The 24,988-nt window shown below is 38.1% G+C and overlaps 1 long non-coding RNA gene across 1 annotated transcript; it reads right to left on the reverse strand.

Moving 5' to 3' along the window:
• Window positions 1-286: 286 nt before the first annotated feature.
• LOC306643787 lies at window positions 287-12,117 on the reverse strand. Its single transcript, XR_013759052.1, has 2 exons — window positions 11,991-12,117; window positions 287-801 (listed from the first exon to the last, which is right to left on the reverse strand). It is a non-coding gene; the product is annotated as an uncharacterized lncRNA (long non-coding RNA).
• Between the last annotated feature and the right edge of the window lie 12,871 nt (window positions 12,118-24,988).

Consider the following 24,988-nt stretch of genomic DNA (forward strand, 5'->3'; position numbering starts at 1 on the left):
TTTCACATTTGTTCCCGACTCTCCTTTTGTCTAAGAGTGCTTCTCTTGCTCTTTGGTTGGCAAGTCTGATCTTTTCTGACTTACCCCTTCTGAGGTGGCATGCTACAATTTGCTAGGGCTGGAAAAGGGTTCAAGGGCTTATTTATTCTTTTGGAAATCAATGTCTTTGCGTTTCCTAACATTCTAGAATCAGCCATAACACTTGAGAAGACCTGATCCACTTTAGAAATCTGTAAGAAAATAAGAGCAATCTCTTATCATATTTCTGTCCTTAAAACAAACTTCATTTCTTTCTTTTTTTTTTGTCCAAGAGTAAAGACAACTGGACTCTGCTTTTATTTCAAAATGGTATATAAACAAACAAACAAAAAAACACTCTGTGTGAAGATCACTGTTGATAGGACTGTGACTAAAGTTTATATTCTTTAGCTTCTGCTCATGAAATCGGCAGAAGGAAGAATAAAGGAGACAAGACCTCATGGAGGGGCAATGTGGAGGTGGTGGCTGCCCAAGACCTTTTTAAATTGAGACAAGCATTTATCTAAAGGAGCCAATGGTGGTGTAATAAAGAAATAAATGGAATGTAACTTTCCTTTCCTGGGACATCTGAAGTGAGGAACCAGGTGTCCATTTCATTGTTCTTCACTCTGCCATCTCCTCTGTGGTGCAATTGTGCAGTGGACCAGGTCTCTGGACACAGCAGGATACTGGACTGGTGGCTTCAGTTTCCAAGCCTCAGCTGCCTTGGCTGTATTGTGGGTTGTCTGCTTCTGTGAGTTCCATATCTGTGGACTCGACCAACTGCCGATAGAAATTGTCATTAGGCCTCTGATGACTTCATCTGTACTAAACATGTATAGACTTCTTTTTCTTGTCAATATTCCCCAAAGTAGTATAGTGACTACTTACATTTATATTGTATTAGGTGCTGCAAGTAATTTGGAGATGATTTAAAATATTCAGGAGGATGTGTTTAGGTTACATGCAAATACCATGCTATTTTACATAAGGGACTAGAGCATCCACAGATTTTTACCCTCAACCAGATGTCCTGCAACCAGTTCCCTGTGGATAGTGAGGGTTTACAGCCTGTGGAGGGTTTAACCCCTGTGGATAGTAAGCTGTATAACCATGCCCATGTCAAAGCAGGGACCTGGTACAGCGTCAGTGTGAGGTCCCACCCAATTCTAAGGTCCATGATTCAATTTGTTTAACCGAGAGGGCATTGTGACCTCGCCTACTTGCTGTAACATTTTGAAAACCCAAGAAAGTCTCATGCTGCAGACTTTCTTTGGGATTGTCTTGCCTTCAGCTATGGGGCCAGCCCATAATGATCTTTCTAAGTGCCATTTGGCTCATGACGTTTTTCTCTATATAAAATCCTTGATTTCTTCCTTGAGTATGGAGTAAGATACTCGTGTTTGTGTGGCACTTATTACCCTTCATGGTGGATCCCTGGGTCCACCGTCTCAGAGGTGTTCTAGGCTCTGACCCTAATAAGCTTGACACTTCCCCTCATTTGCTGTCTATTTCATGCCTTGCCTTTAGATGGATTTTTATTTCTTCTGACAGAAAACATTTCTTTGTTGTTGTTGTTGATTTTTGGTTGACTAAATGTTTCTCTTCTTATGCATTAAACTCAGGTGTCTTGTCTTTTGGGGAGTCTGTCTTGAACTGTAGGATGAGCTAGATGGTCCCCTTTGTACCCATCTGGCACTCATGACTTCCCATAGCAGCATTAGCTGTGCTGTGTTGTACCTGACTTTTGGTGATCGTGCTGCCCACTGGTCTGGAAGTTTCTGAGGGAAGAAACTGGGTCTTTCATTTCCGCAAACTTCTACACCTGATCCAGAGCTTTTTATATAATAACAAGGTCAATAAATGCTTTTCAGGTAAATAAATGAATAAAGTTTGGGTCTGATAAGATCTCCAATATGATAATTAGGGACACCATAAATCTAGAGAGCATTATGATTTTAGGTAGATTTATAGCTAGTGGAAAACTGTTCCCAAAGAATTTAGGGATAGCAGTTCTAAATCAGTCGATAAATGTATGATGATTTATAAGAAATAAAAAGGATGTGAAGTAAGATGAAGAGGCTATGGAATTTGGAAAGGGGTTTTCAGGAGGTAGCAAACCCAAATGATTCAGCTTCAAAATTGATGAGGTATAAAATTCTAATTTTAGGATCCAAAAGTTTATTAAACAAATACACACTGTAGGAGACCTTGTCAGTAAGTTCAAAACAAGCCAGGACTGTGATTGAAGTTGCCTAAAAATTTCAAATTATTATTATTAGCTATTTATAGAGCAGTTAGTGTCTCTTAGGCATTTTCATTAGATGCTCTCTTTCAATTCATAACCTCATACAATTCAAACCTCACAGGATCTCCATGAGGTAGGGAGTATTAGCACTATTTTGTGAATGAGGAAGCTGAGGGTAAAGAGAGATTAAATTACAAGCTCAAGGTCACACAGCTTGGAAGAGACAACACAGCCTAGTGACTTTGCAGGTCACTGATAGGAGGAGGGCCCTCCTCTCTTCACCCTGAACCATCAGACCATGAGAGAAGATGGACTCCATTTTGAGTATACCTTTTCCCCCTGGTACTGGAGGTTGAATCCAGGGATACCCAATCATTGAGCTACATTCTCAGCCCTTTTTTTAAATTTTGAGGCAGGTTCTCGCTCAGTTCCTGAGGTCTCAACCTCCCGAGGCTCTGGGGTTACAGGTATGCACCATCGTGCCCAGCTGGACTGTTCATTTTTAGGATACTCATGGAAAAATTCTTAGAAAACATTTTGGGGAGGGAGGCTAAGGAGGATTAAGATAGGACAATCACATCCTTCTCAAATTATTAAAAAAATGGATGAACACACAAAGAAGTTAGACAGATAGAAATCCATATGCCATTTTTTCCCCTGAGAGGAAACTCGTGCTCTCATTGAACAGATGTTCTAATCTTGTCCCCAGCTCTAGCACTAAGTGTAGCTTCCAGAGTTGTAGGCCCACCTGAAGAGGCCAGGACTGGGTGGTCAGCTCACCACAGGGAGAAAAAGTCTTTACAGGAAGTTCCCTGCAGGCTCTTAAGCCATTCATGCTCAGCAGTTCCATAATGAGGCACACCATGCCCCTCTGATGGGTAGGAATGAGTTAGAGAGAAAGCTTTAGAATGACTCTAAATCTCAGAGACACACAAAGGCAGACAATAGAGTCCTGGTCCCTATCCATGGCGGATGCTGACATATCACTGAGATCAAGGGGTAGAAGGACTGATGTGAGGGCTGGATTTATGTGTCACATTGTCTAGGGTATGGTGCCCAGATGTTTATTCAAAACACCCATCAGGATGTTGCTGTGAAAGTATTTACATCAGCAGACATTGAGTAAAGCAGATGCCCCTCCACCATGCCACAATCTAATGAATTGAAGGCTTTGGGAGCAGACACGGAGACTTTCTGAAGAAGAAATACTCCTCAGGACTTCGGTATTAACTCTTAGATGAATTTCTAGCCTGCTGGTCTATCCTACAAATTTCAAACTTCTTATCCCCCAAAATCATGTGAGCCAACTCCTTAAAACTGATCTCTTTCTCTGAATACACATACATATATTGCAGAGATGCCCATATATCTCTTCTTGGTTTTGTTTTTCTGGAGAATTTTGATTGATAGAGCTGGGAGTGTTGAATCTGTAGCTGAGGAGCTAGGGTGGTGGCCCCGGGACCCTGCTGTGTTCACATTTCCAATGGGATCCCCTTAGAGAGGCTACTGGGTTTACTTAATGTTTCCTATCACAGTGTCTATCTTGGGCTGCTTTTGGCCTTGGAAATGGTTAAATGGAGCATGGTGACCTTGTCAGTGGTACTAGACAAGGAAGGCTCCTGCCCTGGGAAGGCTGCCTCAGATGGCTTGCTGGGAGGGTCGCATAAACTCTTTTAAAGATGGTGACACTAGCTTATGTTTCTGTTAAATACTTCTAATGGCATTCCTCATGTTTGGATGTTTATGAAGTTCTTCATGTCCATTAGTTTATTGGTTTTTCCCATCATGTCTAGAACACATCTAGGTAATTATAGAATTGAATTGAGAGTGTAAAAATGGCAAATTAGGGGCCAAATTTCAGCTTTGATTTGACATGTATTTCTCTTATTTTCTTTATATGCTTTGTCCCTATACACTATTCTTTTAAAGTATTCATTTTTATGACCAGCATATTAGTAATGTCCTATTATTATTTGGTTATTTAATTATAAATTAAAATACATAGCTCACAGGATTTCTGACCAGAACTAAGCAAAAAATTAAAATACAAATGAGAAAATAACCTAATTTGTAAATAACATTTCTCTGAAATCAATTATCTTATTTTCATAGGAAACACAATTAGGAGGAGAAATCTGTCTATTAAATTCAACCAAAAGAATAAAAGAGTTATTGGACTATAAAAAAAGTACTGCCTCTTTAAATGCTAATGAACACCAGCTTTATCATTTCTAAAGAGGATTTTGCCTTTATTTTTTTCTCTTCCATTGAAAAATTTTACTACCTCCTGTCTGGCAAAGGGACATGGCTTGAGCCTGAGATGTGAGACCATATAAATAGCTGATCTAGAAATTTTAAGTCAATTCCATCCTCTTTCCTTTGAGGATGGTTACACGAGCTCCCCTTTTCTCCTTGAATTATCTGTCAACACCCGGGGTCTTGCCAGTGTCGATACAGCCATCATGTCATGCAGGCTGCCTAACTTTGTGCTCTACGAGGAACAGGGGAGTCTTTTTGGAGCCCTGACACCTTTCCCCTGTTCAGATCGTCTTGCAGGACAGAGAACAAGAGCCTGGACTGAAGGTATCACAGGAAGTTGGAGGCTGAGGGTATTAACAAGCCTTGTTCTTGGTGTTAATGTTGAAGACAACTCTAGCAAACTCCAGCGGAGCATTGTGGTGACAGGCACCATCCCTTTGGAAGGACCGTTCAGCCCTGTAACACTGCCAAAGGCCATGCCCGGTGGTGCCGAGATGCCTCAAATAGAGTTCATAGCAAAGGTCATCAAAGTGTGGTCCTTTGGATCAGTAGCGTTGGAATCCCCTGGGAACTTGACATAAATGTAAATTCTCAGACCCCAGCCCAGAGTTGCTGACTCAGAATATCAGGAGGTGGGGCCCGCAGTCTGTTTAACAAGTCTCCCGGGGATTCTGATGCAGTAGTTCTCAAACTACTGGTTTATAGCACTTCAGCTCCTCACAAGTCCAAATATATGAATATTTAAGGTCCTCAAGATAACAATCACGTTTTCATGGAATATTTCCTCAGTGTGGAAAGCTCTGGAGATGTTGAAATAGTGTTTCTGTGCCCGTGTGTGTGTGTGTGCGTGTGTGTGTGTGTGTGTGTGTGTGTGTGTGCGTGTGTGAAAGTAGTGAGTGGTGTTTGGAGATAGAAGTGAGGGTCAGGATCACGAGGATCTAGGAAGCAGGCATAGGCAGATCCTAAAAACTGTCTCCATCAGTTCCTGGACAATCTTCACTCTGGATCCCCAAGGTTTCATGGAACAAAGATGGCACAAGCTGGGCCTTGGCACAAGTAGGCACAGTGCGGTCTTGTGGTGTCCAGGTGAGGGCAGGCAGAGGGTCTGTCTCTGCTCCTCTAGAGTGGGGTGGGGTGCACTGGCCCCTTCATATTAGGGGATGAGACTGAATCAGAAGGTCTGTGCTGAGCCCCAGGCCATACATAACTGGGATGTGTGGCCTTGGCATGTCCCTTGCTCTCTGAACCATGTGTCATGAGTGGGCCATATGAGAGGTGGCAGCGATGGTGCTGGCCACACACATCTCCTTCACTCCTTTTCACTTCTTGTTGTCCTTCTAGAAAGTACCTCTCCTACCAGAAAATAGCATTTATGAAGCAAAAGTGATCCAGGTACAGTGAAGTATGCCTGCAATCCCAGTGACTAGGGAGGCTGAGGCAGGAGGATCCAAGTCCCATGCCACAATTCAGAGATCCTGTCTCAAAATAAAAAATGGGCAGTGGCAGAGTGCCTCTTGGTTCAATCCCCTGTTCCTAAATCAACAAATAAATAAAGCAAAAATGAATGATTTCTAGGTCTCCTTCCAACTCTAAAACACTACCACCAAGGCGGCCTTGGCTGAGTGTCCTAACTCGGCAGCCTGTGGTGATAGGCTTTATCCCTTGTTTCAAAGGCTGGAGCCCTCCTCAGAAGATTTGTTTTCTGGTGGTGAGTTTAGCAATTCTATTTTTTTCCTTAATACATTTTCTTGTACAAAGAACAAATGCCCCCAAGTACAATTGCACCCAGATTACCAGAGTCTCAACTTAAACATTACCAAAAGCTATAATTTTGAAATTCTTTTATCTATCCCAAGCTAATAGCAGTTTTGCATGTCTTTATATTGTTTTCATCTGTTTCCTTAGTCCCCCTCCCCTTTAGTTATTGTCTCTGTAATATGCGCGGGCTTGTTTAATTTTAGTGCTGAGTTTGGGATATGGAAAAGATTATTCTTAATTATATTACTTATTTATTGAAACATAATATATTTATATGGACCTTCTGTGCTACAGAAGCAGTGTGCTGTTTTGTAAAGATGCTGCCGAAAAGTTGCCCAGGCGAGAATCTGAATTAAACAGGATTTGAATCTAAAGCAACCCAGGCAGGGTGTATCTTCCAGCGTCGTCTCTAGGCTGACTTCTCAGATACTTCCTTCCCCATGAGACATTCACCCTGAACCTGCAGCCTACCAGTTTTTTTTACAGTTTTTTTACAGTTCAGTGACTCCGTTCGGCCCCTTCTAAAGCAATCACTCCAGAACTTGGGGCTCTATCAGAAGTCTTCCCTCCCAGAGAGATTAATGCACAAGAAGTCAGGATAAGTTGATGGAGACATTTTTCCTCTTCTTGGCCTTGTGATTACAACCCTGTGCCATAAACCACACTAGGTCAAAAAACAAAACAAAATAAAACAACCCAAATGACTTTTTAAAAAGAGATAATGCTAGGGAAGAAGAGAAAATAAATCCTTGACCAAACTATTACCAAGTAGAAAAAAATTCTATCTCTTTGAATTTCTCCCTTTGTCAATGAAATTATCAATCTCGACTTCCTCCGTATTTCTTGGTGCTGTGCTGGTGGTAGGTCAGGAGTCAGAAGCTGCCTGCTTTGGATATCATTGTGGAGCCCGGTTGACACGTTGCTCTGCCATCACAGCGGGACTGGCTACATGATTTGTGGGCAAATGCAAAATGAAAATGTGAGGTCCCTTGCTCAAAAACGATTCAGGATTTCAGAATGGAGAGTACATGCTGAGTCGTTCTGAGCTTGGAGGCTTGTACAGCTGCACAGGCTACATGGCCGAGAACCCTCTTGGTTCGAGGAAGGGAAAGTGTCTAGTTCCTTCTCTCCTGTTCTTCTGCCTGAGTCATTTAGATTTGTCTGAGGTCTGCATCCAATTCTTCCAGCTCCACTAAATGCCTCTCTCCTTTTCACGTTCCCTCCACATTTGAGATGATCTCTCAGCAACATGTTCTCTGCAGGACCAAGTAAGGCCTGTTGCCCACAAGTCCTCAGAGGCCGGATGAAAGCCATCAGAGGGATCACAATGAGCAGCTCTCGGCTCCTGTCTAGGTTGCTCTGAGGGAGCTGCTTTGCTGATTCTCAACCACTTCAACTATGGAGTTTGTTTTCCCTTCGAGTCTGACAAAATCCTTTATAATTCTCTTTAGATGTTCCAGGGCTTTTTTCATATAATTGTTATCAGTGCCTGCCAAATGCTTTAGCTCTTTCCTTCCCTGTCTTTACTGTAAACACTTTCCTGACTCCTCAGCAGAAATGTTATAGTTAGGCCCAGCGTGGTGGCGCACGCCTGTAATCCCAATGGCTCAGGGGGGTTGTGGCAGGAGGATCGAAAGTTCAAAGCCAGGCTCAGCAACTTAGCGAGGCTCTGACCAACTCAGTGAGACCCTGTCTCTAAACAAAATACAAAAAGGGTTGGGAATGAGGCTCAGTGGTAAAGTGCCTCTGGGTTCAATATCTGGTACCAAAAAAAAAAAAAAAAGAGAAAGAAATAACTATCTATACATAGTAACAAAATCTCTATAGCTTTCCGGTTTTCTTTATCCTTGTTTTCAAAAAATTCCAAGTCTTACTCTATCAGTGTCTAATTTTTCTAAGATGATTTTTTTTTTTAAAAAGGAAGCACGATACCTATTTATATCCTTTTCTATAAACATCTACTTGCTCCCCCCATTTCCAATTGCATTGCCAATTTCTGATTTAAAAAAAAAGGTGAAAGCTGGAACTCACAGTTGGTGCCATTATCACTTTGCCAAAAAATGGGAGCATTTGGAAATTGTTGCCTGTAAACCAAAGGGGACATCTTCGTGAACTGGAGGCCACCAGAGTATTCTTGCTGACAGTGGTCTCCATGAGGCAATGAAGTTTACAGATATTAGTAAATGACAAGTTTAATTAAGGGAATTCCTTAATTAAGTTCTGGACTTCTCAATTACTCTGCTACAGAAAAATTAACAGATGCATTGAGAACGAAAATAAAATGCCAGGACTATGCAAAGTACATCTCGGTGTCCTGTTCAGTGCTACTCCTATCTGGGAGGAACACTTGGAATATCCATTTTTGGATATTCTGCACCTTAAATTTCTCCTGGTTGAGTGTAGTTGTGGCTATAAATCCAGGCAGAAGAATTAGAAGATGTAGTATCTGCTTATTAATTCCTTCATGGTTTTGTTCAGGTTAGATCTCTTTTGATTTGCACACTTAAAAAATGATAATTATATATGTAATCATGGGTTATTTTATCTTTGTGGAGAGGTAAGTTATGTGGATGGAGGAAATACCTATGAGAGCATTTAGAAATATTTCAAAGAAATATTCTTTCCTTTAAATGTAATTGTTTTGCTCTCTAGATCTTCTTGTCAAAATTTCCACTCATTTTTGTGTCATTTTGAAGAATAGGACAGCAGAATACACAGATTCAGTGTGCAAATTTTTCCTCAATTTACTCATTTTCAATTTTCTCAATTTTTGTCATTTACTTATGTAAATGTGGACTTGTATTTTAGGCTTCTGTTTTTTTTTTTTTTTTTTTTTTTTTTTTTTTTTTTTTTGTGGTGCTGGGGATTGAACCCAGGGCCTTGTGCATGTGAGGCAAGCACTCTACCAACTCAGCTATATCCCCAGCCCTAGATTCATGACTTCTTGAAGAGAAATTATCTGGAGATTTTGAGGGTGAATTCCTAGTCCCAATACTTTGGTATCATAGGTCTCCTGAAAGAATGTCTAGCTGACACCCTGATTTGTTTTCCTTGTTGAGGATCGTTCTCTTTCTTATGGTGCACGAGGAATTGTCCTGTGTACTTGATTTAAAAAGGTAAATTGATGGAGTTGAAGCCACTGGACCTTTCTGTAGATTGTTTTCTCATTCCTGAAAATGGTTGTACATGGTTGTACAATTCCTTTCTGATGTTAGTCTTCTTCCTAATGACATGATACTGGAAGGGACTGTCTGTCTGCATTGCTCTAAGTCAGCCAAGTGTCCCTGGCCCTTTCTTCCTCTGCATTCTGGGGCTCTTCGGAACCCTGGGGAGCAGATCTCCTTCTGCCACCCTTATTTTGTCTCTCCAATGGTGACGATCCGATCTTTTTGCTGAAGTGGGGCAATGATTGATTGTTCCATCAGAAAATAGATCTTCATTTTAAAGCTTCCTAGCTTTTCATTCCTTTAATTCACTGGGTTCCGCAGCCTCATCCAGTAGTTTCTTAGACTCTTTTCTTGTGCTATGAGAACATTTCCCCTGCATGTCTTCCTTGACATCTCTTTCTTAGGCTCTTTTTTGACTTACCGAAATCCTCACTTCCTGGGAGAAAGAGTTGTATAGTGATGAGAGAAGGCATGGAATTTGGAGATTTTAGATCCCAGGATTGCCTATTTTGGCAACTAACTGAACATGTAAGCAATCTCTCACTCAGTTTCCTTAGTCGCAAATGAGAATAATAAATGGTACTTTCTCCCAGAGACCCTGTGTGTGGACTACTTGAGATAATACATGCCAAAAGTTGTTTGGGGATATTTAAAAAAGTATGCTCATGATTATTCCAGCAGGTTATTTTTCTTCTAATTTGGACTTTGATAGATTTTCCCATTTCATGCAAATAATACATAGCTTGTTTATAGTTTAAATTTAATTATTAATTCACAAAATGTATATTTATTCTCTTCCAATGTTAATTATTGGTACCAAGCCAGGTTTTGACCTCCCCCCCCCCCCAAGGAATTTAGGGTTGGAAATAAAAGCCAAAATTATAAGGAAGAGACTTAAATATAGTTCAGGTCTTAAATTATGCTAATTAACACATTTGTTTGCCTTTGGAACATCTGGAAGAGCAACTACATACTAATTCTCTTAAAAATGATTTATTTAAACATTTGGGGAAGATTCAGGTGTGTGATTTTAATTGCACAATTAATTAATTATTGGTGAGGTCCTTTTATTTCTCCTTAGTAATCAACATAATAAAACACTGTAGCATAATTTATGGTAGAAAAAAATTAATAAACGTGTAATTGCAGTTTTTATATTTGTTCTAAAAGTGTGTTTAAACAACTTACTTTTTATGTCAACAGGATTTTTCACTTCTTCCTCTCCCTTCCTTCTCTCCTGTTCCTGCTTTCTCCTTTCATCTCTTCCTTTTTTCCTTCCTTGCTTCTTTCCATTTGTATAAACAAAACAGTAATGAGAACAATGTACTTAAGTTATAAAAAGATGAAAACAAAGAGTTAGATAACAATAGCTAATTTGAGTTTTGCCTAGGAATTAACTGGATAAGTAGAAAAAATGTTGTTATTATATTTATGTGCCATAGACATGCACATGCATGTATTTGTGTGTGTTTACAATTTGTCACGCTTGTTCTCGGAGTAGGGTTATTAGCTTTTGACATCTTACTGCTGGAAATATAATTTTCTTACTAATCATTCTTATCTTTTTAGAGTCACTCTTCTCTTCTTGATTTTTATAAGACTGAATAGACTTACTAATTTTTCAGTTAATAAAATGTGAGGGTGATGTCCTTTTAATCTTGTCAGTGGTCAGTGGAATCACCTGTGGAGAACTGCTTGAAAATCACATCTGCCATCTTCCCAGGGCAGTAGGTACCTGGGCTGCCCTCTGTTAGCCTTTTCTTTGAATGAAGATTTCAGAGGTTTCTGGTAAAATGCAAATATATTCTTGGGAAAAGCATTCCATAAAATAAAATAAGAAAACATATTTACCCACTTATAATTTTACTTGAATGAGGGTCTAGTAGAACAGGAGTGGGCCAAAGATCCAGTAAGTGTAGAAGGACAGCAGATCAGGGGTTCAGAACATGGCCTTTGCCTTCAGGATGAGCTTCAGGAGCCCCAGTGTCTCTTGAGAGGAGGAATCTGACTGGGCAGGGCCCTAGAATCAAACTTTGCCCTTCCCTGTGTAGCTTAGGATAGTGCTAAACTGAATAAGCACATTTATATGAGTCATGACTGAAGGGTGTAAGTTGTTTTAAGCAAGAGTTTTGCAACTATGCAATTTCCCCTCCCCTGCTGATTCACTGCATAGTATGAACAGTCACTAAAATTTCTGAAGCTGTTTTCTCATCTGCCAGATGTGTATGGTAGTATCTATTTTGTTAGATTGCAATTATGATTAAAGGGAGTAATGTTTATAAAGTGCTTAACACAGTACCCGGCCTGTCTTCAATAAGCGTCAATAAACTGTATATCTACATGAATATCTATATTGCTATCTAATTCTGTCTCTTAATATGCCTCCAATTGCATGTAACATAAAAATCTGATTGGAATTTTACTCTAAAGACCTAAACCCGTAAAGAGACTTATTGGCTCACATAAATGGGAAGCAAAGTTAGGCAGGCCTTGGGATTGAATTGTTTTCATGATGTAGTAATATTACCAAAGCCACTCACCTTCCCTGTCTTCTCCCTTCTTTTCTGGTGTTAATTTGATCCCAAGCCTGGTATCTCCCTGTGTTTGGAGATGGTCACAATCACTTGCTGTGTCTGCATGCTCCCTGCTTCAGGAAGCCTCTCAAATGAAATGAGAAATCTGCTTCCCCAGAATCTCCCTGTGTCTTTTTTATTTTCCCTGTAAAATATTTTGGAAGAGGGAGTGGATGATGGGATCATCCAGACTTTGAGAGGTTATCTCAAATCTTGTGTCACTGATTTTGTGACTGTTGGCATCAGGATCAGAACCCAGCTGTCCTGATGCTACACTGAATCTTTTCCCACCACTCAGCACATTGCTGCCTCTTTATTTCTTCCTACACTTTTTGATTTTATATCCGGGAAAGCAGAGTGTCAGAGGTTGCAAGGAATTCCTTCACAGTTACAGAGCTAGTCAGTGGTAGGCCCAGAACTGGCTCTGCCACCTTAGCCCAGGACATCATTCTTGGCACTAGGGAACAACCAGTTTTAAGGAATCACTTAAGAAAATGAGTGACTCTTGTCACGTTCATGGATATTCATTTTACAGTGTCAAATTCCTAGAAACAACTCAAATACCTATCAATGGGAAAATGATAAAATATATGATATTTGCAAAATTAAAAGCCATGTAGCTCCATATGTGGTGAGACTATATAAAGGTTCATTGAGCCTCAGAAAGCCATTCTTAAAGAGGACGGTATTATACCCCTATTGTGTGTGTGTGTGTGTGTGTGCGCGCGCTTCTATATACACTTAAATTTTCTTATGAAACTGTAGACAGGAGTTACCTTGGGGAAGGAAATTAGAATTTAATTGAGACAAAAATATTTTGACTAATGGATTTTAAAAAAGAACTATCATATATACTGTGTTTTCACTTAAAAATACTACTTCAACAAGGACTTAGTCTTTTGGTTTCAGAACTTGGGTGTTAGTACAGAATCTTATTTCTCAGCCTCATGATCTTAGGCAATACACACATCTCTCAGAGTCTTGGTTTTTCTCATGTGCAGAATGAAGATGATGATGTTTATCACACAAGATTGCTAGACAGATGAAGTGATAAAAGATCTGTGAAAGTGCTTTCCAAGCTCCCCAGGGCCATCCAGTTGCTTGTGATTGCTATGTAGCTTTATTCTTTATCATGATCCCCAACCCCACCATCCCACTGCTGCAGAAAAGATGACTTTGGCATTCAATTGCAAATATTCCCCTTAGACTTTCTGACCAGTCGGGAGCACTGACTGAGAAAGAAAAATGAGGAATTCAGAGAAGGTACTAGTTGTAGTCTACCAGTCTTTTTGCACAACTTGATGAGTATTTTAATTGTGTACACAGGGAGTTGACATTCTTGGATCCTAACATAACTATGGAAGTGGAATTCTAAATCTTCACTGCTTCCTCATCTGTCCAGAAAGGATAGAACAGTTCTAATTTCATTTAGATTCCTCATTTGTTCAACCAGTAGTTACTGGGCACCCACTGCAAGCTAGATCCTGGACTGGGTACTCAAGGTAGTTCACCAGTCCCATGGAGTTTATGGTGGAGCAAACTCAGCAAGTACTTATTAACTAAGTAGTAAGCACAGTAACCCACACTTTCATTAGATAAAGGTTGTTGGTGAACAGAAATCTAACTTCTGTGGCTGCAGTTACAGTAACACCTCTGAAGGCTGGTTTCTAGTTCTTCATTGCTAATTTAAAAATAAATTGCAGGTAACTGCCCAGACTTTGTGTACACCTCATTTTCATTGGATTTTTTTTTTTTTTTTTTTTTTTTCTGTGATAGAAAGATCTAACAAGAACTTTAAAGGAGGAAAAGTTTATTGTGGCTCATGGTTTCAGAGGTTCAATTCATGATCAGCAGACTCCATGGCTCTGGATCCGAGGAAGGCAGAACATTATGGTGGAAGGACAGGGTGGAGGAAAACCACTCAGGGCATGGTAATCAGGAAACAGAGCAGTAGAGAGCTTCATTCACCAGGGACAAAATATAAACCCCAAATCACACCCAGTGACCTACTTTGTCCAACTTTAACCGAACTGCTTACTACTACTACCCAGTTAACCCATATCAGTGGATTAATTCACTGGTTAGGTTACAACCCTCCATCTACTCGTTTCACCTCTAACAATTCTTGCTTTGTGTCACACATGGACTTTGAGGGGACACTTCATACCTAAACCATAACACCTTCCACACGACCTAAACAAATTTTCCAAACGCAACAAGGGTCAGGGACAAGTAGGATTCAAATGTGAGAGTTTGCAAAGGGTTTTGACATGACTTTTATCCTAGGTCTTTGAGCTTGAACCTTGGCATCTCTAGGTATCAGCAGGCAACAGAGGATGGGGGAGAAGTAGAACACGTAGCGATCCCTGGAGACAAATAAGACATCTTTTTAGGACTGAGCACAGTGGATGAAAACCTGGGAGGAGCAGCAGCGCATGACTCTCCTCGGATCTCCTTTCATAAAAAGACCATGATTAATACCCGGCAACTTCCTTCCCTTCCACAAACCCCCACCCCACTTGCCTTTTCCCTGAACTTTCCTTTCACAACAGAACTTCACTATTAGGGAGCTCAATTTCAAATAATTCAGGTCTCAAAAAGAAACGTCTTAGAACACAGACATCATTGACAATTAGCCAGGATTCCAAGGAGAAAAAAGGGAGGCCCAGGAAGGTAAATGCATTTGTGTTTATACAGCATGTGATGTGTTTTGAAGTTCCCCCTGAGGAGAAGGGCCCTCTTTCCGACTTCAAAAGCCATTTTCATGTTTTTGAAATTACTAGAAATTATGGGCTAAACCCCCTTCACACGTAATTTATTTCACCCGGTATCTCATATTTTGTGATAACATGCAAATACCATATGTTGCACTTTCTCTTTATGGATGGAGGAGGGAAAGGAGGCGAACTGGCAGAATTATCACTAGGCACTGCAAAAGCTTCCATTGAAATTCACATTTACCATGGTGACATTTACTAGTTATGGCAGAGCTGATCAACTGCAGATTTTCCTGCTGCTGAGGCTAAATTGCAAGCTGCTCATAATGCCATCAGATGCTGCTGGGTTTTCAGCCAATGAGAACTTTGGGAATGCTTTCCTCCCTCCCTATTTTTGATTGCAGAAGAGCCCCCAAGTCACCATGTGTGCAAAGTCGGCACATACTCTACCCTATTTGAACTTGATTGACCTCACCCAGCACTTTCTTGGAATAATATACCTCCCAACATCCTAGGGGTTCCAAATACTCAAACCAGAAATCTTAATGTATTCCCAGGGTCCTTCATTGTTTTTGTTTTCCCTAACAGGTATTTATTTTTCTAAATGAAATGGTCAATATCTAGACATAAGTATTACTCTTAAGCCTGACAGAGAGAAAAAAAAAAAAAAAAACACATCTTGTATTCTGCTATTCTATTTCATCAGAGGGAAAATGTTTTATTCCAGGCCAAGCGAGTCAAAAACACAAAGCTATTATTCAACCCATGGCTGCTTCAATCATTGCTCTACCAACAATGGTGAAAAGATGTGATTTTACAAGCAAACAGGAAGAAAAAAGCTTGAACCCACCCTGGGAACGTGTTTAAGAAGTTGATTTATGTTTCATGCTGAGTCTTACACCTGCAGTTCAAGCAAAACCCAACTTGGCTGCCCCACAGAGTCTGGTTTATTAGGTATCAAGGAGTCGCAAGAAGCCATGTAATTAAAACTGTAATTAACTGGAAAAGGAAAGTGCCACCTGAGTTCTGAGAGGCTGTCAATTTTATTTCCATTACAGCTCTCCTTCTGCTTCTCCTCTTGACTTTTTATTTTCCTTGGCTTGATAAGAAAACATAGGTACGCACTACATACACGTGCTTTTTAAAATGCATTAAGACATGTATGCATGCTCACTTCTTGTGGAAAAGATCACCGGGCTTGATATCCGCTTCAGTTTTTCCAAATCATCTTGTTTCTAAGGGAAACATTTCACAAGTACAGTATTCAGTACGATAGCTACTAGCCACCTGTGGCGGTTGAGCCCTGGAACTGTGGCCAATCTTCATGCAGCTCAGCTCTAAGTGTCGAATACATCCAATTTTGATGACATAGTATAAAAAGAAAAAAAAAAAGAGAGAAAAGAAAACCTAAGAAATAGCTCAGTGATACTTTTTATATCGACCGCTTGTCATATGATATTATTTTGGGTTGTGTAAAACATATATTTAATCTAACCTGTTTTCTTCCTTTTTCCCGTCCTACTTTCCTTCCTTCTTTTCTTTTTCACTTTTTGAGTGGCTACTAGAAAACTTAGAATTGCATCTGTGGCTTATATGATATTTCCATTGGGCTGTTCTGACCTGGAAGTGAGGTACTGCATTTCCTGCTGAACTGTGAAAGGATGCACTAGAAATATCTTTTCTTGTCCTTTCTGCCATCCCAAGACCTGTGAGGGCTGATTGGCATGGAGAACTAGGAGCCCTTGGTGGCGGCGTGCACGGGGACTGGAATGAGTTATTAAGACACGTGTTTGCGATTGCTGGATTGTTCAACTCAATTTCTCAATGAAGGGCTCAAAGGGAGATGTCTGAGCAGCACCAGGAGCTTCAAGGGTCCTTTCTTTTTTCACTGCCCCTTGGTGAACAGAGGTTCAAATGCAACATGAAATAAGTTAGCACCAGAATGAGGGGAGTTGTGGACTACCAAAGAAGGTACTGAAAGCAGGTTCAAAACCAACATATGTGCCTTAATTTGTGAATTCAAGTGCTGATAAAACAACCTTTTGAAAAATGTCAATCCATTTACATTCAATTCTGGAAATATCCATCTCACATGATTACACCATTCATTGGAACCATATCCTCTGACATTAGAAAGGTTATCCTTTGAGGTGATAAAGAGGATTTGTAAGATAACATGATCAATGATACAATAATTTTGAAGGTGGTTTAGAGAGTGAAGCCTTTTGGGCGCTTTATATCTGAAAGAGACATGATTTGAAAAATATTATTTTCTGTTTTACGGATTGGGGTGGAGAGGTAGCAAAAGTACATTGTTTGAACACGTTAAAAAGAAATGCATTGACCAGGCCCAGTGAAACATGCCCATTATCCCAGCAACTCTGGAGGCTGAGGTAGGAGGATCACAAGTTTGAGGCCAGTCTCAGTCACCTAGTGAGACTGTGTATATAGAAAAAGGTGGGGTGGTGTTGTGCTGGGGTTGTGGTTCAGTAGTTACGCAAGCTGGGTTAAATCCCTAGTACAAAAAAAAAAAATAAATAAGTGCATCATTTTGTTCTCCTATCACCAATATAATATGACAAACCTGTGGATTAACATTACACAAAGGAAGTTAAGAGGCAGAGAGCACCTTTCTTTGTGCAGAAGAGGGAAAAAAATTGGGTCTTTCTAGCCTGAATCTTTTCTCGCTTCTCTACAATTGCACATTTTAAAGCTGAATTTATAACAAAGTAAAGGTCTCTGGAATCTTCCAGTTCAGAACAGAAATATGTCGGTGTGTAATTTTGGTAAGTGAGCCTGAGGTACCCAGGGCGGATGACACACAGGGCTTAGGTCCTGAATCAGCTACAAGTCAGCGGGGCTCCCCAGGACCATCTGCGTTCTATAAATTACAGTAACGCCGGCACATGCAGCTTGTAAATCACCTACGAACAGGCTTCACCTTGTGACACACGACATGAACCCTGTTGTATATTCCAATAAACTCCCATAAACCATCTGATATAAACTCCGGATTATGTTTCTTTAGGGGTTGGAATACTTAGACTTTTCTTTGCTTCACATGTGAAGTGAATACACACAGTCTGTTCCCTTCCCCTTCCCAGGAACTGAGCATTTTGATATTCTTCAAGTGCGGAATTTTACTTAGTGACTGACATGTGCAATTTGGTGAACTTTAAAGGACTGATCATTTTTTTCTTTCCCCTTCTTTAATAAACTTGCTTCTTTCAACACTACTGTGAATGTCAAAGTCTTGTGGTTATTACACATGGAAAATACGATTTATAAACAGCAAATTAATGGCCGAATTGTCAGTAACCTACTTCACTGAATATAAATAAACGCCTATCATAAAGGGTCATATCATTAATATGGCTTTTCTGGGTTTCTGGTAACCTGCATGCCTGTCTTCTACAATTTCTTCTTTGTGTGTGTGTGTGTGTGTGTGTATGTGAGTGTGTGTGTGTGTGTGTGTGTGTGTGTGTGTGTGTGTGTGGGCCACGATGGGGAGCAGAAAAGGAAGAGCGACTAGAGTGGAGTTTGCATTCAATTCAATTCAGACTCATCCCAGTGACTATTTTTGCTTGGAACACAGTTATCTTATTCATGGAGTCTGGTCCTTCCTTCATCTTTAGGAAATTCTTTTTGAGCAGTCTCTTCCTGAGGTTCATGGAAACCAGCTTGTTCTCCCACATACTGGACAGAAGTGTCAGAAAAATTCCCAAATATGAGTTCTTTACCAGACACCAAGCTTTGCTTCTATTAGGAAAGATAGCAACTTTCCTCCATCTCTGTCCTTTCTTTTCTTTTTTAAAAAACACTAATAGCAAAACCCCTTCATGGTCATTTATTTTCTTTTTTCATAGAGTACTTTGCCTCTCCAGAAAGTTCTTTTAGTTCAGTGCATTTTTAATATAACATTAAATTATTCCCTTTATGTCACCTGGATGTACAGGTGTAAACAAAAAGGAGAGGTCATGACTGTTTTGTGTGGAATTTAAACCAAAATAATTGAGATGAAATTCAATAGCTTCTTAAGTGACTATGGGATGAAATATTTCAGAATTAAATCTATTGGTTTGTCTTAAACTGCTCATATTTTAAAATTTCACATTTCATTGTCTGAAAAATGCATTGACCATTATTTTCTATCATGACTTTCAAGTCTACTAAAGAAAACACAATGCTATTTTGATGATTATTTTTATCCCTTAAAGATTTGTAAAGGGTTCATATACTCAGTGGAAATTAGATAATGTTTCCAAAGTTATGATAGTTCCTTAAGAAATGCAGAATGTACATGAAATCTAAATGTTCAGGTTCTTCTAGAAAATGCCCCCAGATCTTAACATGATAGTCTCAGCAAAAAAAGAAGTGAAAATGAAGTTTTGCTCAGATCCACTGCTATGAATTCCAAAACATAACTTCCAGGAACTTCTACATACAGAGTGCCATTCTTTAATTAATGCAATTTATCCTGTAATTGTAGAGATTTATTGATACTGGATGAAACATTTGCAAATGACTTAGAAAACTTCATGACATGTTATGTATCTCAAAGGATTTCATTCAGTTTCTCTTATTCAACTGCAATCAATAATTTATTTTAAAACTTTTAATTTGCTGAGATGGAATATAGTGAAGAGATTGTTGGAAGATCTCAAAAGGATTTAAGAAAACAAATAGGAACAAAGATTAACTTTGCAGTGTTATGCTATTTTCTTTCATTCACATAATTTTTGAACAAGTTCTGTCTCTGTTTTCTATTACACCTAAATAGTTCTCATTTTTTATTCAACATCAAGAGATATTAATGTGGGTGCATCAAATCAGAATTTGGGTTCTTTGAACCAATCGAACTATTTTTTTCTCAAATATTTGGGGTTTGATAAAACCCAAAATGCATGCTAGAAGCACTTTTTTCCATTAATTATTAAACCCATGTGCATTTTGAGGAAAATTTGATCCATATGGGTTCTGGTTCATTTATGCTTTACTCATCAAAACCCTTTTTCTTTAAGTCCATGTCCAAGAAATCTTTTGAGCCCTGTTAAGTTTTTCGAGCTTTGCCAAGAATAAACAAAGTTGAACACCAAAAGATTCAAGTTGGTTTGTAACCCTATACCTGTGGAGCTCTAGTGGGTTCTAAACTTGGATTAAACACACACTCCCATCCTTAATAGGTAGTTGGATGCACCTCCTGAGGGAAGCTTGAGGTCTAGTACAGAAAGCAAAAGTCAGATGCACCAGAAAATCCCACAATGCATCACAGTTCATCAAAAAAATTCCATTGGTTATTTTATTTTGAGAATAAATGCACAATGTTCCATCGATCAGAACCAAAAAGTTAAAAAGCATCTCAAGTAGGTAACCAAAAAAAAAAAAAAAAAAAAAAAAGAAAGAAAGAAAGAAAGAAAAAAGAAAAGTACTATTACTATTATTATTTTATCTCAAATGTCAAATTCAAGTATTTGGATAATATTTCAAACAAGTCTTAATTATTGGGATATAAGCAGCAATGAATAACTATGGGAAACATCCCACTACTTTTTGAGAGGTGAAAAATGGGAAAGCGGTCCTTGATGCTTTATTTTTTTTCTTTCTTCCATTTATGGTATCTAATTAAGTGGTAATTTTGTTTATTTTTGTTTTTGTTGGTTTTGTTTGATGAGGTGTGTTTTCCTTTTGCCTCTTTTTCTCTTGGAATCCATGGGCCAAGTCAAACTAAAAATTTTACATTGTAAGTAAATGTAGATTGGATTTTAAGGCACTAGTCTGATTAGACTTGATTATTAGTCTCAGAAATTCATAAAGAAGATAATCAAGAGATTATTTCAAATAAAATAATACACTGTTCCAGAGAACAGTAGAGAAAATAAAAATCTTCTAAGGCTTTCATTTTATGATACAAAAGAGTCTTTTCTTATAAGGATTGTCATTGTCATTTCTTACTGATATATCACACACATGTGATATGTACACACATGTACATGAAGTGGCTTGATCTCTGGGATTTATTTTGAAACACAATAGGAGTTAAGGATATGGGTGGAAATATGAAGCAAGACAATTGTTCATGTTGAATGTTGGGCACCTTGGTATTCATTGTATCACTCTCTTTCCTTTAGTCCAGACTTCCACACCTATGCCTACCACACATGCTCTGGGGTCATGTTATGGTCTTAGCTGCACCACGCTTTGTTCCTTTTCCATGAATACATCTGTAGGAACCTCCAATGCCATTCTGGTGCTTGGGCAGATTTGAAAATGTGAAGAGGTTGACATTTCTTGGGGCAGTCCTTGACTGTGCTGCTGGACCATCCTAAAGTATGTCTTACATGGCTCCTCAGCAGGTCCTTGGTAGAATCACACTCCCAGTTTCCATATGGTCAGATAACATAGCCTTGGAAGGTGATTTATTTCTTGTTACACATCTTGGTCTCCTTTCTTTCTCCTATTTTTTAGCATTACTTTCTAAAATAAACTATGTGTATCAAGCTTTTAGAATAATTTCTAAACATACATAGTCTTATTTCAAACCTTGTCTCATGTTAAGGTTATGTATGTTTGGAATTTGTCATAAGAAAATGACTTTTTTTGTTTATGTTTTACTCTTTGTTTTCTCTCTCATAAATATATATGTGTGCATGTATGTTTGCATATACATATATGCATGTACATATATGCATGAACACTATGCATATATATGCTAATTTTTTAAATTTAAAAATATAAGCACAAGCTCTTTAAAAAGAAGGGTTGAAATTTTATGTTGTCACTGTTCTCTTTGAAACTATATTTATGTTTCATTTTCCCCATGGAACTTTTCCTAATGTAATATGTATTATGATTTTAAGTCTTTTATTGGTTATTCAATCACAATTCTCTGTCACAAAAATGGGCATATAAATTTATTATTATTTTCTTAATTTCCTATAACCATAAAGCACAAGTCATTAAAATATTTATTCTGGATTGAGTTAATATTACAAATACTCACTGCACTCAATTGACCAAAAACAATAAAAATGTATTTCCAAGCTTGAAAAACTATTACTAAGTATAAAAATAAAATGTATTTGGAACACATCTCTTAATGAAATGGAGCTTTTTTTTTTTTTTCCATTTGTGCATGTGTTGAGGAAGAACACTATCATAGGAATGAGGTCAGTTTCAACATTGATGCTGCTCTTACTCTTCATTGTTACAGGTGTACATTTTGAGATTTGTTCCTGTAAATAAGGAGGTAAGAATTGAAGGAATTTTGTAGTGTAGTATTACTTATTTTCTTGAAATCATTTTGAGTTAAAAATCATATTGTGGTTTATCATGAAATTATTTTGTTGATTTACTCTCTGACAATTTGATTAATTCTTCCTACAATTTTAGGGATAGCAAAAAGTTGGGAACCAACTTTCTTATCAAAGAATTTGTTAGGGTTGTCCATTTTGTCAGGATTTCAGTACTTTAAATCATTCCTTTGTTGGGCTGTGTGTTCCAGGAACTATATCATAGAAGAATAGGATGGAGGAGAGATGGGCTATTCTTTTAAAAAATAAGAGAGGAACAATTATGAAGGGAGGCTGGTTATTTTCACACAAGTTGATATTTGAATTGAGATATCATTTATCTACTATAAAATGCACACTTTTAAAGTGTATATTTGAATGGATTTTAGTGGTTTCATAAAGTTATACTACATTATTATATAGTTCCAGACTATTTTAATTACTCTGAAAAGAAACTCTGTAAACAATATTCCTCTTTAGCAAGCCTCTGGCAACCACTAATATAATTTCTAAATCTGTGAGTTGCTTATTCTGGACATTTCATTTGATTAAGTTACATTTTTGTTGTTGACATATATTTTAAACATGAATCCTTCATTAGATTTATGATTTGCAAAGATTTCCTCCCATTCTGTAGATTGCTTTTTTTTCCTTTCTTGATTTTTTTGACATACAAAAGTTTTTACTTTTAATTTTGAAGACGTCTAATTTAACTATTATCATTCATTGCTATTGCTTATGTTTTTGGTGTTATTTCTAAGAAACAATGGCCACATTCAGGGTCATAAAGAACTACATCTATGTTTTCTTTTAAGAGTTATGTAGTTTTAAGTCTTATATTCAGGATGTTGATTCACTTATTTTGAGGTATGAGATGTGAGGTAGGAATCTAACTTGACTGATCATAAATGCATATGTTTATTTTTGGACTCTGTTCTTGTCCATTCATCTTGATGTCTAACTTTCTTTTAGTGCTAAACAAAATTGATTAAGGTAGTTTTATGATAAAATTTGAAATAAGAAAGTGTGACCTTTCCACTTTGTTCTATTTCAAGATCGTTTTATCTATTCTGGGTCTCCTGAATTTCCATATAAATATTTGGTTCAGCTTGTCAATTCTGTAAAAAAGGAAGCTGTGATTTGATAGGAATTGTGTTGAATCTGCAGATGAGTTTGGAGAATATTGCCCTCTTAACAATGTTTTCAATCTATGAGCATGTCTTTCCATGTATTTAGGTATTAATTTCTTCCACCAAGTTCATAGTTTTTAGTACATAAGACTTTCACTTTTAAAAAAAAATTATTCCTAAGTATATTATTTGTTCTGATGCTATTATAAGTAGAATTGTTTCAATTCCACTTCAGATTATTCATTGTATATATTTTATAATACATATATTTGTATATTGATCTTATACCCTACAACCTTGCTGAACTAGTTTATTAGTTTAATAGTCATTTTGCAGATTCTTTAGTCTTTCAATAAACAAGATCATGTTATTTGTAAATAGAGACAGTTTCATTTCTTCTTTTCTAATCTGGATGCATTTTTATTTCTTTTTCTTGCTTAATTGCCCTGGATTGGATCTCTAGTGCAATGATGAATAGCAGTGAGAACAGACAGCCTTGACTTATTCTTCATCTTAAGGGTAAAGCTTTCCATCTTTTACAGTTATATTAGCTAAAAATTTTTAGATGCCCTTTATCGAGGTGAGGAAGTGCCCTTTTAGTCTTGTGTATGTGTGCGTCTGTGCGTGTGTTTCTGTTTTGAACCACAAAAGGGTTTGTTGGGTTTTGTCAAATGCTTTTCTACATTATTGAGATGATTATATGATTTCTATACCTTAATTTATTAATATTGCATGTTATATCGATCAGTTTTCACACTGAACTGGCCTGTATTCTTGGACTAAATTCCTCAAGGTCTTGCTGTGTAATCCTTTTGACCTGTTGCTGAATTTGCTCTGCTCACATGTGTGGAGGGTTTCCTGTGTACATTTGTAAGGACTATTACGTAGTTTTGTTTTCTTGTTATATCTTTGCCTGGTTTGGATATCAGAATAATACTGGCCTCATAGAATGAATTAAGAATTGATCCCTCCTCTTCTCTTCCTCAGAAATTTTGTTAATGATTGTTTCAATTCTTTCTTAGAAAGATCAATTTTGTAGGAGTGGAGGAAATTGGATAATGCATTGTATGGCAATTATTACTTATGTTAATCTTCTAGACACATGTGCATCTTATTTCCTACAGTATGATAAAGTCACTAATTTAAGACTATTTTTAAGCATCTTAACTATGTGTTAGGCATTGTGGTAGGAATTACAGGGAAAAATGTGATGGGTGTCCTGAGTGTACAGGCTGGTGATGATGAAAGACAAAAACCAACTAAATAAAACCCAAACACTGTTGGCAGGGATAACATCAGTGTTGGCCATGCATAGTTCTAACACCACATTCCTAATATCTTGTACCATACCTTAGGTGTATTCAGCGTATGATGAAGATGGAATGATCTATTTTGGTATAGGTTCATCTCATAGTTTGGGAAAGATAGATAATACCCATGGAATAATGTGAGAATTATATAAGACAAAATAATAATTTTACAGTTCTCCTGCTACAGTGGAAGGAAGGAATGTATAAAGGCTTGAAAATGTAACCCTTACAGTTTGATGTACAAGGCAGAAAAAACCCAAACCATATACCTTATCCACAAAAGCTGATCATTGTACAAATTATGACTCTTACACTAGTGTTTCCTAAACTGCCAAATGCAAAAAAATAAAAAAAAAATTACCTGGGGATCTTACAATGAACGTTTTGATCCCACAGTTCTGAGAGACCACAAAATCCTGCGTTTACATTAAACTTCCATGTGAAGCCTGCACAGCTGGTCCACGGACCTTATTTTGAGTGACCAGCCTTTATACCCGCTCCCTTGTTTGAAAACAAAGG

This window comes from Sciurus vulgaris, assembly GCF_902686455.1.
Source record: "Sciurus vulgaris genome assembly, chromosome: 14".
Lineage (NCBI taxonomy): Eukaryota > Metazoa > Chordata > Mammalia > Rodentia > Sciuridae > Sciurus > Sciurus vulgaris.